The following is a 9,023-nucleotide window of genomic DNA, read 5'->3' on the forward strand; positions in this document are numbered from 1 at the left end:
ACAAATCTTTCATGCATAAGAATCCCAAATGTTCCACGTAGATACCCTGCCCTTTCGGAAGTGGAGCGTGACCTCCCCCTCCTTAAGTGTGGGCTGTGCGTAGTGACTCCTCCCAAAGAGGACAGTATGGACAAGGGGGGAAAGAATCACTTTACAGTGAGAAACCCGACAAATGTTACTTTAGCCGGGTGATCGGGGCTAAAGCCATGATAAGTCATATTTATGGGCTGTACCCCTGATATGATGTGATGAAAATGGCACTTTACTTTTACGTTTGTCCTCCCCCAAACCTAAAACCCCAGTATTATAATGAGGAAAATACTAGACAAATCCCACTCGAGAGACATTGTAAAAATGCCTGACCAGTCTTTAAAGGTGTCAAGGTCTTCAAACACAAGGGAAGTCTGAGAAACTTTCACAGAAAAAAGGAGCCTGAGAAGACATGATATCGTAACTGAATATCATGTGGTGTCCTGGGTGAGATCCTTGAACAGAAATGGGATGTTAGGTAAAATATAAGAAAACCTGAATACAATTTGGGACTTTGGTTAATAAGAGAATATTAATATTGGCTCATTAATTGTGACAAATGGACGTTACTCATGAACAATGTTAATAATGGGGGAAACTGGGTATTAGGTATATGAAAACTCTGTACTATCTTCGCAATTTTCCCGTTAATATAAGCCTCTTCTAAAATAAGTATAAGTAACAAAAACAAAAACAAAACTTGTATGGTTGCTGGCATCAACCCATTAAAGGGTTGTGTTAATAGTAGTCAGTGTTTATATTTGGTTTTCTGTTTTCTTGTTTCTGTGCCCATTTAGGTGACCACCAGGGAAGCCCATTAAGGCTATTTTTACCATAGCTTACCCAGTCAGATTGAATCCTTGCCTATTTATGCCATCCTGGACAGGATTCATGGCATCTCTGTAATTGTACTGTTTTATTCTACAAAAAAAATAGCAGTGTGCTCTAATATGTTCCCTCTGTCTGTATGTAGGCCATAATACCTTGTGACTGCACCTAGAAATCAAAAAACTTAGAAATTAGCTCCCTTCTACCACTGACTAGCCAGACTGTATTACACAAGTCACTTTACATTTCAAGACACCATTTTTCTTATCTATAACATGGAGTTAGTTACTATCTTGTCTTCTTTGCAAAATTGTTGTGAAGATTAAATGAAATCATGAATGTTGCAATACTTTGAAAATCTGTAAAGTACTGTATAAGTATCAAATATTATCACTGATATTGCAAGTTTAATTTAGCAGATGAATAAATGACTTTTAAAAGCAATTTTTCCAAGCCTGGATTAATAAGTGACAGTTAACATCACATTCTGCTGGGATTTCCCTGGTGGTCCAGTGGCTAAGACTCCACACTCCCAATGCAGGGGGCCCAGGTTCAATCCCTGGCCAGGGAACTAGATCCCACATGCCTCAACTAAGACCCGGTGCAGCCAAATAAATAAGTTAATTAAATATTTTTTAATCTGCCTCTTGAACCCAAAGGACTAAAGAGACAACTTGATCTGTGGTTATGCTGCCAAATAAAATGCAACCAACTTACATGGCTTTAAGTACTCCTCTAGGTACTGACTAATAAAACATAACTACTGAACTTGTAGATGTCACAGTATCCTGTGGTTCACTTATTCTTTGCAGGAAAGCAAATTCTGTACTTCCATAATTTCTATTTTTTCTATTTTTGATATTATAAACCAATTGGATAATTATAAGATATCAAAAGGCAATTAGATTGTCTTGCACTGAGTAGGTTCCCAACAAATATTATACTAAATAAAGTATCAAAGAACTTTGTCAACCCAGAGATGATGCAACTCATGGTAAATCTGACCATATGAATATTTGACTATATGAATTATTCGTATAGTTTAATATTCATTTTCCAATATAGAAAATTTGCAAAAAATATATATAAAGTATAAATTGATTCCAAAGTATTCATACAAAAAAATCACGTTATTTCACTAAATATTTCTCAGTGTTGCTGAGAAATTCCATTTTGGTCCAGGCTCATAGTATCTCAAATGAAGAGATGGATACAAGATACCTGGGAGGCTAGACACTAAGTGTTAAAGCTTACAGTGGTAGTGAGAGTCCCTGGGACTAAGCCTCCAATTAGGGAAGAGGACAGCTGTAAAGACCATTCTTAAGCTTACCTGTAACCCTGCCTGATCCACAGTGGATGATGAGCTCCTAACAGGAGTATTATGTAGCAGAAACTGCAATGCCGAAAATGGTCCAAGGATCAGAACTCTCTCCTGTATTCATGGGTCCCACCTAGATCCCTCAGGATGCCTGTAAATTCTACGTGGAAGAGAGACGTGTTGGAAGTCTCAACATCCCCAGAGACTCCTCCCCATCACCATCCCACACCTCCTTACCTTGTTGAGTGAGGGCATGTCAGTGAGGCCTGCTTGGGCTTCCTCAATTTACTGCTCAGAAAACAGCTATCTCATGAGTTAGGTTGTCCAAGATCCCTCCCAGTCTTCCTGAAATGCAGTATCATCCAACAATGTCTAGAGAAATTCCTCTGATCTCTGAAGTATGGATAGTTCCTCACTGTGGATTCTATTCCTAATGCACATGTCCCCTATTTATGCATTCTAGCTTAGAGATCATTGTATTGACACAAAAATTAAGGCTCTAAGAGTGACTTGTCCAAACAACTAGTCAGTGACTCAGCAAAGTTTTTAATCATCCTATCTGATGTGCACTCTAGTGTCCTTCCTTTTGTGCCACCTTGACTCCTAACAGTCCAGAATTAACACAAGAATGTTGTTTGACATCTTGATTTTAATGTTACTATTAAGATATAACATGAAGGAATCAGAAAGCACCTTAAATTTTCATTACTTTTAAAATTGTTATTTTAAAATATTAAAAAAATGTCAAAAAGCCTTGGGAAGGAGAGAAAGAAAAGTCAAGATGGGACCTAGAGAATATGTTAAATGAATATGATATGATTTATCAGTTCAAAGGCTAAATATTGAATCTGTTCTGAACTTAGTATATATTTCATATATTTGTACTTCAAAAATACCATTATTATCAAATTTAAGCCTCACTTTTTTCTTTTTAAAAGAAGAGTTTTATTTCATTTATTTATTTTTAAATATCAATTACTCTATGTATTTATTTATTTTCAGACCTAAAGCAGGTATACTTTGCTATCCATTTTTCCTTCCAGTTTCAACAAGATATAATTAACATAAAGCACTGTATAAGTTTAAAAGTTGTACATCATAATGATTTGACTTGCATACATCATGCAATGATTACCACAGTAAGCTTAGTGAACATATGTCATTCTATATAGACGCAAAAGAAAAAAAAATTTTTTGCCCTGTGATGAGATCTCTTAGGATTTACTCTCTTAACAACTTTCATCCTTTCCCCAACACCCTCCCCTGTTCCCCACTGCCTCTGGTAACCACAAATCCAGTCTATTTTCCTGAGTTTGCTTGCTTGTTTTTTTGTTTGTTTGCAAAGTATAATTGACTTACAACGCTATATTAGTTCTTGGTGCACAACATAGTGATTCTCAGTTTGTTTTAAAAAGTAAACTTTACTATGTTTGAATCTCTAACTAAATTCTTTCCAGTAAAACATTAAAAAAACAAGTGAAAACTTATTAGTATTTTTCTATAATCAAAGAAGCAATCATTTGCCTTGACAGGACATGTTACCTATGTTCATGGAATAAACCTTCCAAAGTGCTGATTAATTTAGTCTTAAAGTTTTGCTGATTATCCACTATGCTACATTCATGATATACAAGCCCTTTATCACTGTGTAAGCAGTAAAATGACTCCCACAGTCACTGTAAATTGAGAAGAGGGCTTTTTTTAAACCTTAGGCAATTAAAATAGATTGGCCTTTGTAGTTATACCATTGACCTTACATCAGAATTTACTTGATCATCAGTGAAATACTTCGGTCAAGTGTTCTGCTAAATTAGGTTATGTTGGTCATCAAATTGAGAGTCTATAAAGCAGGTATCACTCATAGATTATACTTCATCTAATTTTATTTTTACACAGTGTACTGTGATGCTTTTTATAACATAAAGCCTACTTTGAAAAGTTAGTCAAAGTACCTCTATTTTCCAATTCTGGCTTTATATTACAGTTTGTACATCTACCCTCAGACAGCCTATCAACTTAACTTTTGAGAATTAAATAATGCATGAGCCTATACAGCTTTGGAATAAGAAAATAATCAATAGTGACATGGTTAAAAAAAAAAAGTACAATCCTCTCTTAATACCAAAATCTAAATATTTCAATTCAACAATACTAAGTCAAATTAAAATGCACAATTGCTCACTTTTGCACTATTTGCATAACTTGGATACTTTCATATTTATACTTCACAATAAATTAACACTATAAAAGTTACTGAGTCTGATGCAATCTCTCTTCGGGAAAGGAGAGGGAATAAAGGGCAAGGGGAACACCGTTGTTCTTTGATACCCTCCAAGATGTTTTATTAAGTGTTTACTATACAACAATCTCCAGTTCCAGGTAACGGGATAAGGGGAAAAGATATTTTCTCCCCTCAAGAACTCACTCTCTGGGTGAGACAGACCTCAGACTGTTATTGTCAGGATATTTTATGCATTCTTCCATTTTGAAAGCTTTGTTTTGAGAAGTTTGTTTGTTTTCCACCATTTGAGCTGGGCTGTGGCTTTCCACCATGAAATCAGCTGTCCAATTGACTCTAATTCATAACTGAGAAAAAATTTAAACTTAACCAAAATTAATAATAATAATTAATTAATAGTAAGAATACTACTTTTGAAAAGACAGTAAATGCAGCATTGTTAGCACCATGCTGGCCATGGGCTTATTATAGTGTCACGAGAAACAGCAAATTCAAGCCCCGTGGCCTTTCCTATGACATTTCAAAAGGGAAAAGGAAATGCATATTCTTAAAAAGAAATAAAGGATCACCTCAATTGGTGCAGGAAAAAAGCATTTGACAAAATTCAACATCCTTTTATTTAAAAATTCAACAAACTAGGAATAGAAGAAAACTGCCTCAACAAATAAAAGCCATGTATGAAAAAACCACAGCAAAATTATACTCAGTGGTGAAAGACTGAAAGCTTTTCCTCTAAAATCAAGAGCAAGGCAAAGATGCCCACTTTCATCACTTTTATTCAACATAGTACTAGTCCTAGCCAAAGCAATTAGGTAGGTTAAACAAATAAATAAGTAAATGGTATCCAAATAGAAAAGGAAGAAGTAAAATTATCTCTGTTCACAGATGTTATGATCTTATAGTTGAAAACCCTAAAGATTCCATGTACACACACAAAAAAGCAATTACAATGAATAAACAAATTCAGCAAAGTAGCAGGATAAAGTCAACACAAAAAAATAAGTTGCATTTCTATACACTAACAATGAACATCTGAAAAGAAAATTACAAAAACAACTCCATTTGCAATACTATCAAAAAGAATAAATAATTAGGAATTAACTTAACCAAGGAGATAACAGAATTGTGCAATGAAAACTACAAAATATTGCTAAATGAAATTAAAGACATAAATAAACAGAAAAATAACCTATGTTCATGGATTGGAAGGCTTAATGTTGTTAAATGTCAGTACCACCCAAAGTGATACACAGATACAATGCAATCTTTATCAAAACCCAATGACTTTTTTTTTTTTTGCAGAAATACAAAAATCTATCATAAAATTCATATGGAACGTCAAGGAACCCCAAATAGCCAAAATAATTTGAAAAAGGACAAAATTGGAGGACTCACACTTCCTGACTTCAAAACCTACTACAAAGCTACAGTAATCAAAATAGTATGGTAATGGAATAAAGATATATACATCAATGGAATAGGATAGGGAGCCCAGAAATAGACCTTCATATATATCGTCAAATGTTTTCTGAGAAGGGTGACAAGACTATTCAGTGGGGAAAGGACAGTCTTTCCAACAAATGATGCTGGGAAAACTGCATACCCATATCCAAAAAAATGAAGTTAGACTCTTAACTAATACTACAAACATTAATTCAAATTGAACCAAAGACTTAAATGTAAAACTATATAACTATAAATGTACATATAAATATATACTACAACTGTAGTTTATATAACTATAAACTATAGAACTACAAAACTCTTAGAAGAAACATGGGCATGAAGTTCATGATATTGGATTTGGCAGTGATTTCTTGCATATGACACAAAAGGAACAGACAATAAAAGCAAAAAATAGACAAATTGGACCTCATGAAACTTAAAACTCCTGTGCATCAAAGGACACAATCAGGGCTTCCCAGGTGGCACAGTGGTTGAGAGTCCGCCTGCCAATGCAGGGGACACTGGTTCGTGCCTCAGTCCGGGAAGATCCCACATGCCGCGGAGCGGCTGGGCCCGTGAGCCATGGCCACTGAGCCTGCGCGGCCGGAGCCTGTGCTCCACAACGGGAGAGACCACAGCAGTGAGAGGCCCATGTACCAATGGGAGAAAATATTTGCATATCTATATCTGATAAGGGATTACAATCCAGAATGCATAGAGACCCCAACAACAAAAAACCAAACAATTCAATTCAAAAATTGGCAAAGGACTTGAATAGACAATTCTTCAGAGAAGATATACAAATGGTCAATAAGCACATGCAAATATGCTCAAGGGAAGTGCAAATCAAAATCACAATGATGTACCACCTCACATCCAACAGGATCACTGCTATCAAAAAAACAAAAGAACCCCAAGACAAACCAAAAAAAAAAGACAGTAAATAACAAGTGTTGGCATGGATGCAAACAAACTGGAACACTTATGCATTGTTTACGGGAATGTAAAATGGTAAAGCTGCTGGGGAAAACAGTATGATGGTCCCTCAAAAAATAAAAAATAGACTTACCATATGATCCAGCAATTCCACCTCTTAGTACATACCCAAAAGAATTGAAAGCAGGACCTTGAAGAGATATTGGTACGCCCATGTTCCCAGCAGAGGTGTAATCACTCCAACAAAGACTTATGGATGGATGCTTTGGGCCCTGGACCAGGCCGAGAATATCTCATATATTCAAAGGAGTCTGTAGTGAAAGTAAGATTTCAAGGAAGGCTGAGATAGCAGGAAGGGCCTCTAGGCTCTGACCAAGCCAAGAAAGAATGACCAAGAAATTATCAGCTACATACATCAGTAGCTTTTGCCAACAGGATAACCAAGAATACGATGAGACAGACATACTTCAGGTGATGCCAGTCCCTGCACAATGACCAGTTCAGGGTCATAGAGTTCAACTCCCCCAATGCAACAAGTTCATGTGAGACCCTGCTCTGTGTGCCAGACACCGTCTTAGAAGTAAGCAGAGGAAGGGAGGTTGAAACCATAAAACAATGATTTCAAAGAGACAGAGTTAAAGAGGTTACTTAAATAACTGGATCAGAATTAGTTTTAAAACAGACTAAATTTTTTTTGTTGTTTTCCATGCCTACCTAGAAGTTGGGGAATGGTAAAGAGATCAGAGCAGTTTGTAAGAATAAAGTATATATGGAAACAACCTAAGTGTCCATCAATGGATGAAGGGATAAAGAAGATATGGTATATATATATACACAATGGAATATTCTTCAGCCATGAGAAAGAAGGAAATCCTGCCATTTGCAACAATGTCGATGGACTTTGAGGGCATTATGCTGAGAGAAAGACAACTACTGTATGATATCACTTATATGTAGAATCTAAAAAAACTGAACTTGTAAAAACAGAGAGTAGAATGGTGGTTACCAGGGCCTGGGGGAAGCGGGAATTGGAGAAATACTGTTTAAGGGTACAAACTTGCAACCAGTAGATAAATCCTGGAGATCTAATGCACAGCACAGGGGTTATAGACAACAATACTGTGTTATAAACTTCAAAGTTGCTGAGAGACTAGATCTTAAATTGTTCCCATCACAAAAAAGAAATGAATAAAATATGGACTGTAGTTAAGAATTATGTATCAATATCGGTTCACTAATTGTAACGAATGCATCTTACTATGTGAACAATAGGGGAACATATTGAAACATAGAAACTGGGTGTGAAGTAGTCAGGAACTCTGTACTTTCTTTGCAACTATTTTCTTAACTCTAAACTATTCTAAAATATAAAATGTATTAAAAAATTTTTTAAAGAATAAAGTATGGTTTTCTTATTGTATCTAAAAAGTGTAAATAACTTTACAACTTGCCATCCAGAGGCAGAAAACACAGCCCCTGTCTAAGGGACCCCAGTGGGAAAGGGAGCAGTTATCATACAACATAACACAACATATACAACAAAGGATCATAGATGGGGAGCATCTACTCCAGACCCATGGGAGGGAGGGCAAGGCAGGGTAACTGAAGGAACTGTCCTGAGATGACTCTGTCTTAAATTAGCTAGAAAATCCATAGAAGCAAGAAAACAAACTCACTGTTGACACGGCCATAGATAAAGTAAGCAACATCCAACTTTAATTTATAAAAACTTTATTGATTACCAGGCCATGGGGATAATGTTAGTGCCCTCAGATTTAGAGTTTACTGAACAGAATCACTGAGAATGCAACTGAAATCACATTCTTCCACTATCTGAACTTAAGCAAGTTACTTAAACTTGGGGACTCAGTTTCCTTATCTTTAAGTTGGGGGTAATGACAGTGTTGTTTTGGGAATTAAATTAGTATATGTAATGGGCTTGGAACAGTGCCTGGTACCTCCTAGATGCTCACTAAATATTACTTGTTATTAGCTATTTATAGGACATATATTCATTTTCAAAACATCTTATATATTTTATTTTTGCATATCCTTGGAAGAAAGATTACAGTTTAGGAATTGGGCACAAAAGAGGTTAAATGACTTGCATAATGCCTGAAGAAGAATGGCTTTCCCTAATTCTGTTTTCTTTAAAGAAAGGGCTTCCCTAAACAAACTCCTGGCTTCTCTTTGCTCTTTAACTCACTCCATTCCTGGGGAGGCAGA

General features: G+C 35.9%; 1 non-coding gene across 1 annotated transcript; it reads left to right on the forward strand.

Moving 5' to 3' along the window:
• Positions 1-1,356: 1,356 nt before the first annotated feature.
• Positions 1,357-1,429, forward strand: TRNAG-CCC (transfer RNA glycine (anticodon CCC)). Its single transcript has one exon. It is a non-coding gene; the product is annotated as a tRNA-Gly (tRNA).
• The last annotated feature ends 7,594 nt before the right edge of the window (positions 1,430-9,023 follow it).

Source organism: Lipotes vexillifer, unplaced genomic scaffold, assembly GCF_000442215.2.
Source record: "Lipotes vexillifer unplaced genomic scaffold, Lipotes_vexillifer_v1.1 scaffold445, whole genome shotgun sequence".
In the NCBI taxonomy this organism is placed as follows: domain Eukaryota; kingdom Metazoa; phylum Chordata; class Mammalia; order Artiodactyla; family Lipotidae; genus Lipotes; species Lipotes vexillifer.